Genomic DNA, 22,787 nt, shown 5'->3' with positions numbered 1-22,787 from the left:
TAGACATAATTCTGAGAGTAGAACAAAAGTACTTTGCTTAAGGTTATTTCTTTTTGTTCTTTGAGTATGTTCCGTATAGGTTCTGCTTCGTGTGAGAAAAACAATATTTTCCTAAAACTGACAATACCATGGCAAAAATTGAAAAACGACTGAATTACATCAACAGTGCACAAATCACAACATAGAAAACCAGAGACTGAGCATGACGAACCTCACCAATAACCGTGGTTGATCTAAGAAGGGTAAGCAGGTCATACTCCACATTTGACACCCGTCATGTAAGTACAACCTAGTAATAAGTCTAATTCGGTAGGTCACATTCGATGAAAAGGGATTAACGTTTCGGCAATTGGGGCATATCCATCGTGGCATCTGTCAAAAATATCTAACCTAAAGGTCAACTAACTCGTGATGGCGATAAATGATTTCAACTTCACAACTTGGAACTGTTTGTATAATAGCTTTCTTGAAAGCAGCAACCCTCTATCAAGGAAGTCATGATAAGAAATGCAAGCTAAAGAATATGGTATCAACTGTGACATAATATACTCCATATGCAAGCGCTGCCGGAATGTAGCTTCGTGGAAGTGGAAGGTTCACAACGGGAAGCTGACATCATCTCTTTGGTCGGAAAGTTTTGATTTAAACCCACCCTCATTGTCAATTTCTAGAGCCAGGTTAAGATATGAGACACACTTAACTGTATGTGTTGTATCGTTTATTTCAAGTTCGACGGGATATATACGTTCAACATAGCTACCAAACTTTGAATCATGTAGTGAGAGAACACAAAGGCACATATAAAGTACACATTGGAATACAAAGCTGTCTATTTTTCCAATTGAAATGACTACCACACACACACGTAGAGGACATGATTACACATGTACAAGCTACATTGAATGTTTAAGAGTTTTAGAAACAATTTCTACGCTTGAATATAGGAGTTAACTAAGTTTTTACTTTTAAGATTTGGCATATGCACTATGGGGTTTTGTAAAGATTATTTAAATTTTAGTGATTGGACCTGATATATTAAGTATCCAAATTAGTAAGTAATGCGTCAATGACTGCTGGTGAAGAGATGTAATTTTTCTCGATAAAAGCAGGAAACATGGCACCCTAAACAGTCATGGAAAACCATTCAAAAATTATCCTTTACATGTTTTCGTAACTGATCATACCATTATTGGCATATGTCAAAAAATTAGCAGGTTAAAAAATCGAAAAAACGTTTTGTTTAAAAAATATTCTATACATGACATTAACGTATTTCTAAAAGACTATATCTTTCTACTCAGAATTAAATCTAGAAACACTGCTTTAGCATGTCGAAATGATTTATTACGATCCTCCAAAAACAGCTTAATACTAAGCTGTTATTCACGGCTGATACTTCTTAAAAACTTTATAACCTTGCACGATTTCTAGAGATATGGATTCAATTTTTCTGAAATGTAGTTACAAATGTTCGAGAAACCAGTGAAACACATGTCGTGAGCACTTAAAAATCGGTATGATTTGTTCATAAAACAAAACAATGTATCCAGTTGGTTTTTTTGTCACATTATATGCTTCCTGTCTGTCATCATTGTCTGTCTCTTGTTTGTTATGTTAGAAACAGAATAAGCTTTTATTTCATCAAAACTTACACAATAATATCATCAGATTAAATCAGAACATGCATTGTTCGAAATAATAAGGATTACTTTGTATTTGGCAAAACCTGTTGAGACGACATTTTGGGTCCGCAATGCTTCTCATCTTCATTCTTTATTTGACCTTTTAACTTATTTATTCGAGCCTCACTATTCAGTCTTCATAGATGAAACGTGCATCTAACGTACAAAATTATAAATTTGGTATTTTTATGCCTTTTTATCCTGTTTTATCCTAAAGTTCTTGAATGAACCTCAATCTAAATTGATAAAGTATCCTGGTATTAATGAGTTTAACTCCGCCGGAGTAAAACCCCAGCTTTTCATTGGTTGATACAAGAGAGATCTTCTACTATATTTCATGTCCTTATAGTCTACTACCCTTCACGAAGACGCTTGATCAATTGTGCGCTTTATTCAATACGGATGGTTGTAATATACATGACGTCATAAAGTTTATAATCTTTAATTCAAAGTTTAAAAGACAATAACAAAAGATCATTCAGTAAACACATAGCTTCTCCTCGGTTGACAATGTTTTCTCTGGGTAACAATCTACTCTATCAAACTCTCATCGATGACCTGTAACATACAATCATCATTTTCAGATGAAACGTTTTTTTCTACATTGCACTTTTCCTAACCTATAGCTATATTACTACGGAGAAGTCTAGGTCAGTTTATTGGTCAATTTCAGACCTGTTATAAAAGAATAGAAGCCAGTCGGACATGAGAAAAATGGACAATGCGTAATAAATTGAGGCATTAATTACTTCGTAAAGTGTTTCTGACACATAGATGTTAATATTTCAAAACCTCTGATGAGCTTAGTATTAGTCGTGTCAGAATTTCACATTAGTTCATGTAATGTAATGTACAATACCGAATTAATAAACTTGTACTGAAACATTTCAGAGTGTTAAGGATAATTGCATTTGCATTTTGAATGACGAAAAATGTTCAGTTTACTGAAAACGAACAACCGATAATTAATTTTCAGTTTTGAAACTTGTTAAAATTCTTAATTAATTATACTTATGTAAAGTGAACACATATTCGTATACAGTACGTTTAACATTAACATTAAATCTTACATAGTGGTTAGGGGAGAATTGGCGCCTGTTCTAGAGCATGTCATACATTTTCATGCTTATTTGACTCGTCGATTAGAAATTTTACAGATCAAAACGCTCTTAAAATTTGATTGATCAGAAAATTGCACTCGATTAATTATGTTTTTGAGTTTCTAAATTCAAGGATTGTGATTTTTACATCATTTACAAACCAGGTAAAAACAATGAGTAAGCATATGCACTCAGCAGACACAAATATAACGAAATTGTTAGATAAAAGTAATACATCGCCAGTGATGAAGGATTTCCTACTGTAAATAAAATAAGTTTCTGTGAGGTACTATGTATATGAATGCAATAGAAACAGAGATTGATAATAAGACGAGGACTACAGTTTATTTATGGAGGGACGAAAGATACCAGAGGGACAGTCAAACTCATAGATCGAAAACAAACTGACAACGCCATGGCCAAAAAAAAAAAGACAAACAGACAAATAATAGTACAGATGACGAAACATAGAAAACTAAAGACTAAGCAACACGAACCCCACCAAATACTGGGGGTGGTCTCATGTGCTCCGGAAGGGTAAGCAGATCCTGCTCCACATGTGGCACCCGTCGTGTTGCTTATGTTATTATTTATGGAGGTTATCCTCTTAATCATTTACATTCTAAAGTCCTCAAAAGTGAGATATCAGGTATTCATGCTATTATCATTAGCAAAAGTTTGACCCAGATTTTAAAAATATGTCCTTGTTGCAAGAGGTGCATACAGCAATTGTGTCTTCCTTTATCTATTAGAAGCGCTGCTTTATAAAACGTCACAAGTGTCTGAGCAGAAAGTTGATGAACCAGGGTTATGTCAAAGAACGTTTCGTCCTTTTTTTCCAAAAAAGTTCATTGGAAGATACCAATACCATCTTAATTACGTGTTATAGTGTTCTTTTCATTTGTCTTTGTATATTTTTAACCTTTACTGATTAGTCCATTTTGGGTAATATACTTTTTGCGCGGCTAGGTATTTATACATCCCGTCATTGTGTTATTGTGTTATGGTCATTTCTGTATTGTTGTCTTTCATTTTTTGCTTATGTACTTTGTCTATAGAGTGTCTATATACCATTTTGTTTTTCTTTGTTGAAATAGTTATTTGTTTTATAGTGATTTAGATTATAACACAATGTTGACTGCTGTACCCCAATTTTTGACATTTTTACCTATTATGTCTGTTTGTTTTGCTCACATATTATTGTCAATATAATGGAATTCTAGGCGACTGTCATACAAGTGAGAGGTTTAGCTAGCTATAAAACCAGGTTTAATCCACCATTTGTGTATATAAAGAAATGCCTGTACCAAGTCAGGAATCTGACAGTTGTTTTCCATTCGTTTGATGTGTTTGAGCTTTTGATTTTGCCATTTGATAAAGGACTTTCCATTTTGAATTTTCCTTGGAGTTCGTTATTGTTATTTTACTTTTTAATAGCATATAATTATATATATGTGAATTTTGGTGGTGCCCACTTTGGATTTGAAAGGGTTTTGACTGCTTTGACTGTTTTGCGACATAATATTATTGGTAAAATGCGCTAAACAGTCAAAGATTATGTTCTTTCCTATGACAGGTATCCACGAAATAATGTTGACGATCAACTTAAAGCCGACAGGGCCATTTCAGGGGTTGCATATAATCTTCTTAAAGCTAAACAAAACAAACAAAGGTTAATGTACGTAGATTCTGATGTATCAAAGGTCTTATTCAGAGAGGTTTTTGGTAATTGACAAAGAAAACAGTTTCATGGATAGCTAAGTACTGTTATGTGAGAGGTTTTTGATGACACAAGATATTCGTCTAGCTCGTACCATCCTTAAACAAATTGGTAAGTCGAAAGGTGGGACCTAACCCTGAAAATATCTTTGAGAGGATGCTGTGAAAAGGCTCAAAATTATTGACCGATAAATTATCCGGAAATTTGATGGTTTAACGAAATTCTCCGTCAGCATTGTCAGCTGAACTTTTCCCCCTTTTATTTGCTATTTCGAGGATAAATGAATCTACCTTACGTCACTTCTGTTTCGGCTAAACAGAACTTGTCATCAGATGCCGAATTCTGAATTAAAGAAACACTATCAAATTGAAAGATAAAATAAGAACTTGCACTGAAAATATGTTAGAAAGACAGTTTAGATGTATTTCCCTGTCCCATGGTGTAATCATTTGATATGTAGTTTGAAGGTTTATTATCTAGCAAAGTTTTCATAATTTTATCGACTGTTCAAATTATCTTTTTCTATCGAAGTAACAGTTTCCAGAGTCTAATTTGATTTCAATGTGAAACAATCGAAGTTTAAAAAATATCCCAATTAAAAATAAGAGATGTAGTTTCACCTCCTGCTCATGTGATTCCAGTCGATCACTCACCGACATTGGTGGACACGTACAAAGGGCCTAATGACATGACAGAGTTTGGACCAAATTATACATACAAATTAAATGTTTAAATAATAAAGTAAAATCGATTACCAATGCCAAGGAAATAATCCCATGCAAGGATCCAAAGAATAATCTTTTACTATCCAAACGAGGTGATGAAAAAAGCACTGTCCGATCGTATGGCGTTTACCTATCTCAATTAATATGTACCGCTCGGGTTTTTTTTTCCACACAATAAAAGAACTTTATTAAAAGGGAAGTGCTCCTGACAAAAAAAAACACTGAAGAACGCACGAAATCGGCACTGCATAAGTTTTAGGATCACCATCACGGTTATGGTTGACAGATTCGATTGGTCTTTGTCTCAATTCACTAGCGAAAAGTTTTCCTAGTCATACATGATTAGTGTTTTTTTAATTTTAGTTCATTTATATGTTTTGGAGTTTAGTGTGACGTCCATTTTCATTGAACTAGTACACATTTTTGTTTAGGGGCCAGCTGAAGCCGGCCTCCGGGTGCGGGATTTTCTCGCTGTGTTGAAGACCCATTGGTGGCCTTCGGCTGTTTTCTGCTCTTTGGTCGGGGTTGTTGTCTCTTTGACACATTCCCCATTTCCATTCTCAATTTTATTTTAAGAGAAGGCTTCCTATCGCTGATTGTGACATTTTGATTGAGTTTGGATTTGTTTGACGGATGATGCATGCATAGCAAAAGACGCTTACTCATCCGGTCTCGATCTATTTGAAGTTCATGCGATTACCTCATTTTTGTGTTTAACCTTTATTTGTATCTTCCTAATATAATGGATTTATGAGATTTAAACATCTGTAAACTTCTGTTTTCTCTAATTTACATGAACTAAAAGTGTGTATATAGCAACGTTTGTTTGAAATCTTAAATTGAAAGAAGGAGAGAACGAAAATCACAAATGTTTTAGAGTATTTAACTCAAACAAACTCTGGATTATATATCTTATTTCACCTTGTGTACATAACAGAGTCTCTTTTGAGATATTGTAATGACGTTATTGTTCTTTTCTGTAGATTGTAACTTACAAAACGATTCTATTATAAATTACTAACAAACTGCGGACTGATATTGATTTGTCGTTTCGACAGTATATATTAAATAGTTTATTTGATGTCCATACACATATCATCATTTATTATTGTTAATTTTAAAGCTAGCATTTATTTTTTCAATCATTTTACTTAACCGGAATTAGATTCATATGGTATGTTAATAACCAGGTTCAACCCACCATTTTTTCTTATAATGTCCTGCACCAAGTCAGGAATATGGCAATTGTTATCACATAGTCCGTTTTTGTGTATGTTGGCGTTTGTTTTTGTAGCAGTTCAGTGTTTCTGTTGTTCCGTTTTGTTTCCTCTTATAGTTGATGTGTTTCCCTCAGATTTGGTTTGTGACCCGGATTTGTTTCAGTTAAATCGATTTATTACTATTGAACAGCGGTATACTACTATTGCCTTTATTTAATATCAAAATTGTGCATGTAATATTAACATTGTACTTTTATAAATTGTAATCCGGAAAGGACTACATTAGTATGATTTACTTGTACACAGCTCATTTTACTTCGAGTAAATAAATTATTTTTTAAATTATTAATCTAGACATGATTTATTATTCTGCTAGAATTTCAGAAAACGGCATACAAAAAATGACCTCAGAACAACAACGTAGTAAACAGAAACCTGTTTCCGGGGAATGAAATCCTATTATTCCACTTGAAACGTTGCTTTATGTTAGGATTGTGTCACTTGTTACTACTTAAACACTTCGGCATTCTACTTGACTAAACTATTTTAACCGTAGAGTACCTAGAGAATTTTTCGTTTTTAAATCAATAATCACTTCACTCTTTTGTAACAGTTGTTAGTAAATTTCTTGATTCAGTTGCTAACACATTTCTTGCTTCAGTTGTTAATACATTTCTTGTTTGACAATATTTTTGTTTATTAAAACAAGAGTTTGTTATCGTCAAATTATCGAAATTTCTAACTTACTGTGCGCCTATAATTGCAGCTCTTTTTGTTTATTGTTAGGAATCTTTCTTCTTTCATGAAAAAACTTCAGAAAGGAACAAAATTAAATTCTCAAACTGAATGAACTACTTCAGAGTTTATTAATATGAACAGAAAGGCAATAGATACCAAAGGGATATTCAAACACATAATTCGAAAAAAGCTGACAATGTCATGGCAAATAACTAAAACCGACGTAAAGAATAACAATAGTTCACAAAACACAACATAAACAAATATAGACTAGCAACACGAACCCTTCCAAAAACCGAGGGAGATTTCAGGTGCTCCGGCAGGGTAAGCAAATCCTGCTACACATGTGGCACCTGTCGTGTTGCACATGTAAGTTCACATCAGATAAATGTAAGCATCCGAATGAGCTCCATCTTAATAAAGTTAATAGTAACAATCAACATTGTCCATTTCTAGACATGACTGTGTTTGTATAAAATGAAAAATTAAAACTTTAATGCAAGACAAAAAAACGTTTTCAACTTTTCCATCACCAACTTTTCTTTTTTGGACGGCGATGTTCCTCTTGGCGCATCCGACGGCCTGTACATTTTACAACTTGTACGAATTTGCTATAATATGTTCTAAAGAAGCTTACTTACATAAATGTAACCTTTCACTTGCATTAACACGAAAGTTAGTGAATTCTTTTACAGGTTTACAGATCATAGTACCCCATACTTTTCCAAAACTTGTACACTCGGAATCAGCCTCGTATCTGTAAACGTTTCTGGTAAAACAATTATAAGACGCTATTTCTTATTGAACTTTGTATTGTAATGTCGTTAATAGATCCAAAAACACTAAAAAAATTAAATATTTAAACTGGGGAAAATTTATTGGGACACTGAATCAGAAGTTTACCTGTATACATAATGTTTCTCGTAAAAAAAATCAAAACTTGACAGTATTGCGCACCCTAACTTTTGTGGTAATGTCATAAATATAACTAGAACATTAAAATATTATATATCTAAACTTAGTGAAATGCTGACATCATTAAATGGCAAGGCAACGGCTATACAGGCGTGATAATCTCACTAATTCAGACAAAATGTTTCTTTTTTCCCAATGTCCTGATGATTTTAAATACTCATTAGCCTCTTACTGTCGTTTTAAATTAAATTAAATTCAAATATGAAACTTCATGAAACCGGTTTCTGTTTTTATTTTTGTTTTTTCCCTTGAGCGACAGTATCAAACCAGCATCTTTACCTTTCTTAGCTATCATCTTGTAGTAGCAATCACATTTTTATCTTGTCTTTTTTTATTTCAATGTTCAAGAAAGACTAACACGACGCGTGTTACATGTGGAGCAGGAACTGCTGACCCTTCTGGAGCACTTGAGTTCAACCCCCGGTTTTGGTGGGTTCGTTGCTCAATTTTGAGTTTCTGTGTAATGTTTTGTTGTTGTTTGTCTTTTCGACATTTTTTTTAAAATTTTTTGTGTCATATTTTTTTTTATTTTATTGGACTTCCGATTGTCCCCTTGGTATCTTTTCTCTCTTTTTAGTGGTCATCCTGTTAGTAACTGGAATGTGTGGGTTTTTTATTGTGGGGTTTAGTTTCATGACATATTGGCAAGATAGGCAACGGGGGAGTTTTGTGTTTGTTAAAACTGATTTAACCCCACCACATTGTGTGTATGTACCAAGTCGGGCTATCTGGACCATATGTTGTTCGTTGTTGTTTGTTTATTTTGGGGGGTTTTTCAGAGAGGTTGTGTATTGCTGTTTGATATGGTCTGTTGTAATGTGTGGTATATTTTTCGTCTCATGTTATTCCTCTTTATGTGTATTTCTATTTTACAGGGCCTTTACAGAAAGATTTCACACAAAGTGTTTCCTGCGATTTTATTTTCCTGAATTGAGTGTTATCTGTTTTGTTAAAAAATTTCTTTTATGTCTCCCATTTAGTGACTACGCTTTAAAAAGGCATTTTTTCACAATGCTTTGATCATAAACATTCATATTTCCTTGTTTAGTAGCATTAGGAACAATTCAACAAATTATTTAAAATCCAATTAAGTCATATAAAGATGGCTGGAAATTAGTATTATACCAGCAATTGCAATGCTGTCACAGCACATAAGCTATTGCAATATGTAACAAACCCTATTATAGCGGATCTCGAAGTTTATTGAAAATAATGATTATAAAAATTACAGCAAACGCAGTGTTTACAGAAGTTTAACGAAGTAAATAATGCATACGAAATTAAATATTAAGTGAGTAATTATAAATGAAAGTTAAGGACACAGCTCGAGAACAAAAATAAATAGAAATTTATTAAATTTTCATTATAATGTTCAAGTTGTTGACATGCTTTTTTTTATACTTAAGGATAATGTACCCTTTTGTTGTTTCAATTCTAAACATATGGAAAGGAGTAGGTCCAGTAAGACCCCTTTTTGGCCCCAAAATATAGCAGTTTTAAAAAATTGTTAAAATGTAAACTTTTAACTATTTATTTGAAAGTAAAATACTTCTGTTACATAAATATGGGCTGTTTTTGACAAAACAATGCACATGTAACGGGTACTAGCATCATTAAGTCATGCTAAATTTCTGAAATCTTCACAATTTTAGCATTTGAGTTAATTCTTAGACGGTTTTCGTCTTAAATGGAAGTGGCCGCATTTGTGTTCATTCTTAATATTTAAATGTAAGTTGTATTTGATGATAATTCATAACATATATAATGGTCGAGGATGAACACGGATGCGGCCACTTTCATTTTTGACAAAAACCATCTGAAAAGTGACATTTTATAGCATATTTGATAGATTTTTTATATTTAAGCTTGAATTTGAGCGTTTTTAATGACTAAATCAGTCCAAATCTTTCACATTAACTAATTGAATCACTAAAGTAGACACTTAAAAGTTTAAAAAGTGTTCAAAACCTTTCATCAGATGAACCTGAAATTTTAGGCCAAAATCGGCCCTTACCGGACCTACTCCTTTTAAAAAATCCACTGCCTTTCCCCTTGTACTCCTATATTTAACCATTCGATGCTTAATAGATAAAGGATTATTGCTAGCAATGATTTCCCTAAAAAAAATATATAAATAAAGATATTGGTTATGGTTCATCTTAACCTTTTAACAAGTATGGCCGTTTTTACACCATAAATTTCACTCTGGGTACAGACAAACATGTGCATCAGGAAAAGTTTTAGAGCATGTTTGGACCTAGATATATGAAATTTAAATGTATTTTAAGTTTTAGAATATTAAAACCTTAACTGATTTTTGCTATTCATTTTTTTTTTCATTCCTGTAGAAGGTGCCATAATAAACTAAGTTGAGAAAGAGGTTAGAGAAGCTCCCCTCACATAATAGATGTTGTGAGTTGGATTGATTTAAATGGACAATAGATGGACAATAGATATCTGCAAACAATGGGTGATTTAAACAACGTAACTGAGTGGATGAGGTTTTTTGAATTGTAAAGGTTGTTTGGGACTTTTTGTAGACAATAAACGCTAGCACATCATGGACAAACAAGTGAGTAATCTTTGTTTAAAATTTATAACGAAAATCTCTGTAATAAAGTCTGTGGGTTTTTTTTGCAAAAATCTTGGCTTTACTTGCCACAAAATTCCCATTTTCTATTAAATGCAATGAAAATTAATATTTAACAGTATTGCTTTGAACAACGTTCCCCTTTGGTATATGTACAAGTGGCAAGACACTTTTATTCTGTATTTTTATCGTTTTGATATTGTAGCACTTTGAAAATTTCGTAATATACATGCCTACAAAAGGGGTCAACACTTCGCTATATATCTGATTGGCCGTGTATTTTTAGATCTAAATAAAGCTTTTGATATGGTGGATATGCTATGTCGAAAATTGAGATGCTAAAAGATCTCAAATTTTTCACTTCGTTGGTTTGAATATTATCTTTCTTTAAGAACACAGAGGTTTTGTAATATGTCCAACTCTGCGTCTGAGAAATTTGGAGTGCCTCAAGGGTCAATTTGGGATCCTTTATTGTTTGTTTTTTTATAAATGGTTTACCATTAGATAATACTGACTTGTATGCTGATGACACAACATTACACTGTGCTGGTAACAATATCCATTCTATCGAAAATAGTTTAACTCATGATCTCTTTTGAGTAAATATTTGGTGTAATAATACAAAATATATACAAAAGAAATTTAAAATCCGTCTCAAAGTAGTTATTCTAGCCAAACATGAATATAATGGAAAAAATCTTTTGCATACAGCTCTGCAATTCTATGGGATAGCTTACCGAAGAACATAAAAACATCAACATCTATTGTTTATTTAAATCTAAATACTTCAAATATCTCCATCAAGTCACACAGAGATAAGTAATTAATTAACTTGAACACTATGAATGATATTAATCTTATGTATACTGCTTTTTTGTTTTTATTGTTTATTTGAATTTACTATAACATTTTGTACTTATTTTATGAGGGCCCCAAGAACTAATTGGGTAACCCTCTTTAAATAAAAAATATTATTATATATAAGTTACACAAGGTTGTTAAGGTGTAATGTATTACCATTTGTCCGTCCTTAAAAGCCGTACGCGTCTTGTGATCTCGTATATACTTAGGAGATTATTTATGAAATAATTCATGGCAGCCGTAGATTTGTTTTCATTTAAACATGGGTTGGGCATTCATATTCGATTATTTTATCCCGAGCGATTGCGAGGGGCAAAGTACAAAGATAAATGCCGTGAAAGCCCAATCAATACGATACTGTTTTGGCTGTTACGTTTTCCCCTCATATAATAATATTGATAATATTATATTATTGAATAATAAATTTTAAAAACTCACATTTTCTCCACAAAATGTTCTTTTTATCTAATTTTATTACATTCCGAGGCGTACAAGAAGCATGAAAACGCCCGGTGTTTACATTTGACTCCGGAAGTATACATATGACACCTTGTTTAGTTGCCAAAGACGATAACATCATTTCGCGGAATTTTCGTATTATGAAATTTCACACCGAAATAATAACTGAAATGAACTTATTTTTTTATTTTATATTAGAAGAGAGATAACCGTATTGTATTTCAAGCTTGGTCTTGGTAAAACGTTCTTGGTGTTCCTGTCGCAAATTGTGCTAACCTGGTCGTATAAATAAGTTGAGCGTAACGCGGAACAGCAAATTTTCTGTATTAATGCGTCTGCGTTAAAAGTAGATATACTGTGATTAAACTGGTTGACGATATATAAGTCGTCATGTTAAAAAAAAAATTTATTTGAAATAATTACTCAAGACTTTTTTAACTCCATACTCACAACTAAATATGAATATAAGAAAACGTGGGATAAGCGTAAATGAGTCAGTAGTAGCCTAACAACAAAGTGAAACAAATAGGCATCTGGAGGTCAATATGTGGATTTTTACTATTAATAATTCTCTTCATCATTTATCAAGTTCTTAATCGGCACGAGCTTAGATGAGGTTGTAAATGAAAACAACACAGAACACCAATGATATGCCATCCACACTATCAATTGGTGTTTATTGTTTGGACAGGTACTCTTTACATCGTAGTTTTTTTTAGTACTTAGCATTACCCTATTAAAGGAAATAATCAAATGAACAGAGAAAATTCACAATAAAAATCAATCTAGTAAAATTTGTTTACTCGACAGTATCGGCATGACAGACAATAAAATAACGTTTGAAAGAGAGAAGGGGGAGATTTAAAAAAAAAACCTTTAACATCACTACATGTTACTGTGCTTATTCAAAAGGCTTTGCCCTTTTATAATACCAATTGCTAAAACAGTTTAACTAGATTGCAAATTTAAACGCCTCTACAAACTGATCAATTGGTAAAACATTCAGCCTTCTGAATAGGCACAGTAATGTAAAGTTAAAAAGATGTGGTATGATTGCCAATGAGACAGCTATCCACCAGAGACCAAATGACGTAGAAGTAAACAGCTATCGGTAACTATACAGCCTTCAACAATGAGCTAAATACATACGCATACTAAGCTATAAAAGGCCCCGAAGTGACAAATGTAAAACAATTCATACGAGAAAACCAACGGTCAACAGGCAAATACAGAATGTGGCGGGATTAAACATGTTTGCTCGCGCCACACCCACACCCCCTAACCTTTGAATCTAAACATTAGAACAAATTATAAAAATAATGTGTCTGCCCAAGTGAAGAATTTCATTCATGATCACCTTTGTTACATGTTAAAGGTTTTTTTTTTTCTTTTACGAAATTTGGTGTTGCTGGTATGGTAGATCCTTTATTTTCAACTGGTAAAATCTGAGTCGTTTTAGAACTTTACATTTGTTGTAGACATTTGACTAAATTATTCAAGACAGTATTTCATCTCTAGAAAACCTTAAAACGCTCTCTTTATTGTATGAATGTTGTGCAATTAATGTATACCAAATATATTATAAGGTCTTCCCACTTTTCCGTGGGAAGACCTTTTGATTTTGTTCTGATTATTATTTTTTGTTCTTCCACCTATTTTTTTTCTTGCACAGTATTGTTGTTTCAAAAGATGTCGCTTAGAAGACAATTCCATTGTAATATTCTTGTCATGGTTAGAAAATACATAAAATAATACCGTTACAAACTCAATCCCAATTTAATATTCTTGTACATAGATATAAGAAGATGTGGTATGAGTGCCAATGAGACAACTCTCCAGCCAAGTCACTATATGTAAATTACCAGTGTAGGTCAAAGTACGGCCTTCAACACGGAGCCTTGGCTCACACCGAATAGCAAGCTATAAAGGGCCCCAAAAATAACAAGTGTAAAACCATTCAAACAGGAAAACCAACGGTCTAATCTATATAAAAAAACGAAAAACGAGAACCACATCAACAAACGACAACCACTGAACATCAGGTTCCTGACTTAGGACAGGTGCAAACAAATGCAGCGGGTTTAAACGTTTTAATAGGCGCCAACCTTCACCCTACCTGAAACAATAGTGTACTGTACATGTCTATAAATAAAACAAATCTATTTTATTTTTAGAAATTTACCTGTGATAATATAAACGTCACAAAAACTACGTCATTTTTTGTGACGTTGATCCAATCATGTGACGAGCAGCTTATATTTTGTTTGTGGTGTCCTGGTGTGCTGTCGTAAATTCATGGGAGGTGTCCGTTGTTATTCTGCGGTTTACATGTTGTAATGTACTATTATATTATTTATTTATGTATTTTTCTGTGCTGAGTGTTCTTGCGTGTGTTTGTACTGTATTCCTGTCACGTAGTGTTGTCATTTTAGCGGTATTTTTAACATTGCCATATAAGTGGCAGGTTTGGCTAGCCATAAAACCAGGATCAACCCACCATTTTTTCTTATGACAGTTGTTATCAGAAAGTCCGTTTCTATGTATGTTTGCGTTTGCTTTTGTTGTAGTTTAGTGTTTCTATTGTTCCGTTGTTTTCCTCTGGTGTTTCCTTCGGTTTGTTACCCGGATTTGTTTTTGCTTAATCGATTTATGACTATTGAACAGCTGTATAATACTGTTGCCTTTATTTAGATATTTGGTAAATGATATCGAACAGTATATACGCGTTTGAAACTGACACCTCTTAACCGAACCGAACACTCAAATACTGTTTTCTTGTGTCCACTACTCCTTTGCGACCGTAAAAGAAACCGACATATTTATTTTACAACATTGCTCGTTATATCTTCAGGATATGGGGAAAATTTTGACCGAAGGGATCCAGAGACTCCATATGAGAGGTCCTTGGTCCATTAAAAAGAAAATTAGGTAAAGATCAAAGGTTAATAGGTCAATGTCATCTTCCAAATTTTGGCTTATTATCACTCCTTTTTAAATACCGTATAAGATATCGAAAAAATAGTTTTACGTAATTGTTATTTGCGACATGTCGTAACACATAAATTTTGGTTGAAATGGTACTACGTTGACATTTAATAGGAGTTTTTTCCCCTCTTATATTTAAAATGACGTGTATATATATAAAAATAGGAAGATGTGGTATGATTGCTAATGAGACAACTCTTCACAAGAGACCAAATGACACAAAAATTAACAACTAAAATAGGTCACCTTACGGCCTTCAACAATGAAATAAACCCATACCGCATAGTCAGCTATAAAAGGCCCCGAAGTGACAAATGTAAAACAATTCAAACTATGTATGGTGATATAATTTAATTTTGGATGTAACGCGTCTTCTGATTGGCTGACGTTGTTTTGTTTATCAGCTCATAGACATAATTTTGTCATGTGACCGTGACGTCATCAACGTTTTTTCATTGTTTACTCCGGTTTAAAATGGAATTTATAATTAAATTATAAGAAATAACATAAAAAAAATGTGGTGCACACGTTAAAATAACCCGCTACGCGGGTTATTCAGTGTGCACCACATTTTTGATGTTATTTCTTCATAGACAGAAAAAATATTGCAGTCATTCCTTAAATAACTCATTAACCATATACAATAAAGACATAGGGTCTTTTGATTTGAGGACCTTGTTTTATGGTCAAAGTTTAATGTAACGTTCTAGATTTTGATCGACCTTTCCTGTAACTTCTTATTGGTACACGATATATAGTTTCTAGTGTCTTTTACATTGGGTTGCAGACATGTGACCTTGAAGAAGGGAAACCGGATGTAGCCATCTTTGCATTATTTTCATGTAAAAAGTACCAGAACTTTATTTTTTTGGAATCAGTGCTGAGAATCAGTGTGTTCAAATGAAACCGGAAGTGAAATTTTGTAAACCGAAAGTACCTACTTATCGACCTTATTTTTAGCAAAAGTATATAGAAATCATATATTTTTGGAATCGGCGAAAAATATTCTATTACCTGACACCAGAATTGACATTTTAAACCGAAAGTGAATATTATCTTATGAAAACATATGTATTTGGAATGGAAAGACCTTCAATTGTTCTCTGAACAATTTGTTTTTTAATTGGACTTTAATTTTAGTCGCTTTACAACGAACTAACTTTTTGAATCAATGTTAACCATTTAAAGGACGTAAGAGTTAACAAACAATGGTATAAATATGTTACCAGTACGAATTTACACGAAGACGTAGACGTGGTATTATTGCCAATGAGACTTTCCAACAGAGTTCAAATGAAGCGGATCCTTAAGCATCTGTAATAGGTCTCCGTACGGCCTTCAACAATGATCAAACCATATCGTATAGTCAGCTATAAAAACTGAAGATTGTGTTCAGAAAGTGTATTAATCAGTTCCCGTTCCACAAGAATACATAGTGTGTTGCTCATGATTGGGGATAAATAGACGGGCCTTATAGAGATCATTATCTTATTTTTAGTGGTTATTTTTTTTTACACAGATATTTTGTGGTCATTCCCTAAGACTTAAGTCATGATGGTTTCCTTTAAACTTACAAAGATACATAGTAATCATCAAGAATCCATGGTCCAGAAGTTTTCTTGGACAAATGTATGCAGGAAACAGCTATCAAATAAATTTCTATAAGCAGTACCAGATCTGGAATGTCGTATTAAATTTTCGCACGTTGACTTAAACATACTTTCCAATTTATTGCCAGTGTTTGTATCTTATGTTGTTTACAGGCAGTTAAATGAATTTCGGTGTAAACAGCGTGTAAATCTTATTGTTTACAAGATATTGCGTGTTTATTTATAATATAGTTTGTCATTGTCATAAGACTTGATTTAATTATATTTTAGGAAATGTTGTGGTCTGAACTTTATCTTTGTATTGCATCCGTTTGAAATGCCAATTAATGTGATTCCCTGTAGTTGTCTGTTGATGTGTAGTTGTTTTAATCACACAATTGTGTCTTCAATAAATTAAGACACAGAAGATACCAGTTGAACAAACAAAAATCATAAGTTGAAAAAATATCGACAAAGCCTTGGTAAAAAACGAAAAAGACGAAAAGACAAACAACAGTCTACTGGAAAGAGAACTCATATAAAGCCTTCTTCTCTAATGAGAAAGGTAAATATGCTACTTTCCCTATTGTTGATTTTTCCTTTTTTGGTGGGTGATGTTCCTTTGGCACCGTCTTACGGCGTTTATATATCCCAACTCGTTCGTTATGCCCGTGTCTGTAGTGACGTTTTGGATTTCAATGAACTTAATCCATGTATTACTGGTAAGTTATTAAGTCAAAGATTTCGTTACCACAAATGACTTTAAACCTTAACTAAATTCGTTCATAGATACAAAGATTTGGTTTGGAAGTTTGACTGTACCTATATAAAACTTATTACAAACGGGTTAGCTTAATTATCATAATTTTTACGGCTTAACTCATTGGATCGATACAAAGCATAAAATCCCCGAAATAAAAACACAAAAGACACACAATACAGATCTGACAGTACTCGCAGTTAACTAAATATTATTGCTATACACATGTACATTCACGGTCCTAAAATCTGTCGATACCTATTTTTTGGCATTGCACAAGGTCATGTTTTTCTTTTACTGTTAATGACGTCTTTAACTAAATCCATTGATTTTTGGATGTGTACTCAGTGGGAAAGCAAGTCCTTGGAAACGTCCGTTGTCGTCAAGCTCTATCAGCAACAATTGCAGGGGGAATTAATTATGTGGCGCTACAGTCGTCGGTGACGTCAAAAAGTCCGCGAAATAAATCAGCTAAAAAATCGACGTTTAAACTATTTTTTTCAACTTGTCATGCTATTATTATAATTGATTTTTAAAGTTTGTAGATTTTGTGAACAATATAGTTTCAATACGACATTGAAACATTGTCGAAAATAACTTTTATTTGCTATTACTTTATCCTGTCCGTTCTAAAAATTATCAGCCATCTTTTTTGTTCGCCAAAAACATCGAATTTATATAACTTGACGTTTGCGTATCCAAATACGGAACAGAACGTTAGAAATCTTAAATGAAACCGGGTAACCTATTTCAAATTTCTACACAATTATGAAGCCATCATTTTTTACTCTAATACAACAATTTTAGTGACCACCAGTCATGTCAATTTGTAGCTGGTTTTGGCTGATTTTCTAGTTCAAAACAGTGAATGTTCAGCTTCTTTTCATTGTACCTGTTTCCAAAATCCTCTAAAATACTGATTTTATCAGAGATACATGTATGAATGAAATTGTAATTAAGAATTGTTGTTTTTCACAATTCCATACGATACCTCCATTTCAAAGTGACTAAAACCCTTCTTGATCCCCTACACAAATTGACGGTGACATTGTTCTCTTTTTTCAACATACGTCATATAACGTTAACAAAATGTGTGTCAGGGTCATGTGCATAGTGAAAATTTACACATTGGATAAGTGAAACAAAGATCATCTTTATTGTGTTTGAAACTGTACGTCTTTGAAAATTTCTTTCATACTGGAAACAAATCTGACAAATCAATTAATGAATGGACAAAAACACAAAAAATAGCAAGAGAAGATGCCTTGCAAAATTTCTGGAGGAAAAACATATGAAAAAGGAAATGAAGGTCAGTCAATTATACTTATAAGTTAAAAACCTTGCTTATTTGATTATCTCTGACTTTATTAAATAAGCTACAGTAATAAGTGCAAAAACTAGCATATCAAGTCAAACCAGAAATTTAATTCATAGAGATGTTTTCTTACAAAATTGAATTTATTCAAATGGCAAATTCTTATCTTTCACAATCATTAAGTAAAAGGCATAAGATTTGTTTTACCAACAATCATTTGTGATATAAATTTCCAGTTATTGATTAGATAAAAAAAATATCCAAGTATACCAGCTGATACAGCATCCTGAAGAGTAGAAGCCCCATTTTTTCCCCAAAAAGTTTACTTTCTTAATCTATAAAATGCCCTCAGAAATTTGGCAAGGGCTACTAGCTGTGCTTGCTAATCTGAAAACTGAATTTTACAATAATAATGATTTTAAAATTCAAAATTATGTCACTTACAATTTTAAGTATTACTTTTTACAGACTTTCTTTCAAAATTTTTGGCAAACAGATCCTTTTTCTGTAGGATATTTTCTAGGCAGTACTGTACTGTTCAACTAAGAAACATAGGATTGACCTAAAAGGTTTTTTTTTCATAGAAGAAACTATTGTGACTCATGGTCCCACTTTTTTAGAATATAACATTTAAATGATCAGTATTATTTATTATTTTTATTTCAGAAAGATTTTTTAATTATATAAAGTATGTTTTATTGCATTAAACATTGTTAGAAGTATTTACAAAAATTTCTACTAGGTGTGATCCCATATCCCATTACAAAAATTACATAGTAAATTTCATCAGCCAGAGCTACTTTATATCAATTCAGCTAGATTTCTGGGTGACATTTCTAAATTTTTACCAATTTTTTGTCTTCTAATTTTTACTACTAATCCTTCTCTGAAAAGTAGGGAAGTATCTCTTCTTAATATTATAATAACATACTTGTAAATCGAATTTCATTTATTTTCTTCTTGATTTTTGTAAAGTAAACTCCTTTTTATTTATTTTTTTTGCTGGGTTTTTATTTTTGACTGGTGATATCAAGGGGAGATAACCACTTGCACAAATCAGCAAAAAAAAACACCGTTTCGTGTTGAAAATAACTTGACGTTTGCGTATCCAAAACTCTATTGCCTAGATATTCATATCGAGTGTTTGTCTTAATGAGATGCTTTATCAAATTTAAATTCAGCCCATCATTTTTAGTTTCCTCGAAAATATTTAGATTTTTCGATCAAGAGACTTGACAATTTTCACGCAAATTTCAAGTTTGAAGGTAAAATTAAGAAAGAAGGACTTTTAATTGACATGTAAGTTTTGACGAGTTAAAACTATGTATATTCAAGATTATTTAGATTAATAAGTTTTTATCATGACAGTGGCATTTTATTGAGTAAAAGTGAGGTTTGTCTCAGTCGTTGTTTTACAGAATTTTCACGGTCACGTGACTCTATTGTTGCTGATAGACTTGGGGTCAAACCGTGACCTGCTTTCCAACTGTACTGATTCCTATTTTAGCCTTAGATACATGCATTTTTCATTAGTTGTTATTGGTTTTGAACTAGCTTTCGGTAACTGCGAGTACTGTCGAATGAGTTAGGCCGTTTTCAACTGATTTTTTTAGTTTGTTCTTATATCCCCGAGGAACCAGTAATGACGCACCTAAGGTTGTTTTTGTCTCTGCATTTAATCCACCATTTAAAAGAATTAGAAAAACGGAATGGAATAAAAGATTGATAACTTGTTAATATATTTCAGTCATTAAACAGTTCATATTTGAAACGGTAACAGCAATAAAACTCATGTTTGCTAACATTACGAACGGACTGCCAACTAATGATGGGTACCAGTAATGACGCACTGTAAACAAACCAGTAAAAACCACTTGTACGTAACTGATAATCGAAAAATTGTTTCAATCCGGATTCTTTAAAGTTAAAACTGTTCAACAGATTCAATTTTATTAACAACTTTTGAAATTTCATTCACTTTAATGATCATGATGATTGTAACACCAAATTTTTTAACAATTTAATTGTAACCTATATTTTGATATATAATTGTCCAAAATTTATGAAAGTGATATACATATTCCATATATTTGAAAATAAAAAGTAATTGCATTCATAAAACAACATTGACAATAATACATTTATCAATGTACATATGTATACTTCATACATTGAATGAAAAAAATCGATAAACCATAGAAAATTATAAAAGCGACGATCATTTGTTCTACAGTGATTCCCGCTTGAATGTAAAGCCATGTAACATGACAGTCACGTGATTTGAAAAACACAAAATGGGGAAGCATACGGTTACATACTTTTCTTGACCAAAGTGGAGATAGGACTGATAATCTTTCGGGGAAGGGTAGAATTTTTTTGACCTTAATAAAATGGCGGAAATTGCATTGTCTTTAAATATTTTGAGCAATAATAACATTTCTGGGCAGAGTTTTAGGCATCTTTGTTGTAGTCAGATAACCTTCAACAACATGTTATGAACAGCAAATGTTGATGACGTCACGGCTTTTGTTTAGAAATATAAAACCGTTAACTAAATCGGTGCGTCATTTCTGGTCCGCGTCAAAACAGGTACCAAGACGATAGTGTACATTTTCACTACTGTCCAAGGTTAGGGGGCGGCGCCAGCAAACATGTTTAACCCTGCCACATTCTGTGTGTACCTGTCCCAAGTCAGGAGTCTGTAATTCAGTGGTTGTCGTTTGTTGCTGTCTTTCATATTTGTTTTTTGTTTATTGTTTTGTATATAAATCAGGCCTCAATTTTTACTGCTTGAACGATTTTACATTTTTCTTTTGATGGCCTTTTATAGCTTACTATGCAGTATGGGTTTAGCTCATTGTTGAAGATCGTACATTGACCTAAGTTGTTGTCAGACTTCTTTGTCATTTGATCTCTGGTGGAGAATTGTTTCATTGGAAATCATATCACATCTTCTTATTTTTAAATTAACCAGTGTTACGTGGAATTCATTGATTATTCCCGAATATTGTGCTTCTAAAACATATGTATATTAAAAGAACCGCCTTTAAAGTTGACACTAGAGGCCACCTTAGCTATGCTGTAAATTGTTAATTTTCAAATCATAGTTCGATAGTCTGACCTTAGTAACTTTTGAATAACTGCAGTAAAAGCGCTGTCTCTTTGGTATATTGGTAATTCTCTAATATTTGATGATATTTTTGACTTGTGAACTTCCTCTTTTAAGTGGATAAGATATTTAGAAAGACATCCGTATAACAAAATTACTCTGCAATTCTGAAGTTAGCTTTTTCATCACTGCAACTTCTCAAAAAAAACGTAGACGTAAAAAAGCGATGAACAACATCGACAGCCTTTCGTGGTACAAGAACAAAATGTGTGGGGAGAAACCAAGTTTACAAGCACACAAACCGTCCCATTTGCCTAACCTAGACCATATGTCGTAAAAACGAGGCAAATTATAAACTCTGCACAGTCCAGCTATCAGCAGCATAGCCACTAACTTAAAATAGAAAATAAAAGAAGGCTAGCCGGGTCAAAATGTGCTCTCTACTATGGGAAGCTATATAAGGTAGCCACAGCTTTTTGTTGAATACTGTAGGTCAAGAAACCAATAATTAAAACAACACTCCTAACAACTTTTACTTTGTCTCATCTACATGAAGTTTAATTGATCCGCAGTATTAAGAATGGAAAGTAAGTATCTAGAAGCATGAGATCAAACGTTAATAAAAACCGTTTTAACTGAATTATAGTTAGTATATAATCATAAAGTCATTCTCTTTCGCAATTGTTTGTATAAATAGTCGTTACCTCATACAATGAATTTTTACTCTCGATAAAATAATTATATAATCCAGTTTTACCCCGGAATCAGTTTTACCCCGGAATCGAACGAACAGAGATAAAAAGATCATATGTTATGTCCCTATCAGCTTCGTAATAAGATCTTTAAACATATACATCTCTTATGTCCGAAGGTTATATGTATGTTCAGTCGAAATACCGTCGAAAGTACCTGTACCTAAATAAATATACGATTGAAAATAACTAAGAAGGCAATAAAAA

This window comes from Mytilus californianus, unplaced genomic scaffold (assembly GCF_021869535.1).
Source record: "Mytilus californianus isolate M0D057914Y unplaced genomic scaffold, xbMytCali1.0.p SCAF_3, whole genome shotgun sequence".
Classification (NCBI taxonomy): domain Eukaryota; kingdom Metazoa; phylum Mollusca; class Bivalvia; order Mytilida; family Mytilidae; genus Mytilus; species Mytilus californianus.
This window is presented reverse-complemented; position numbering follows the sequence as displayed.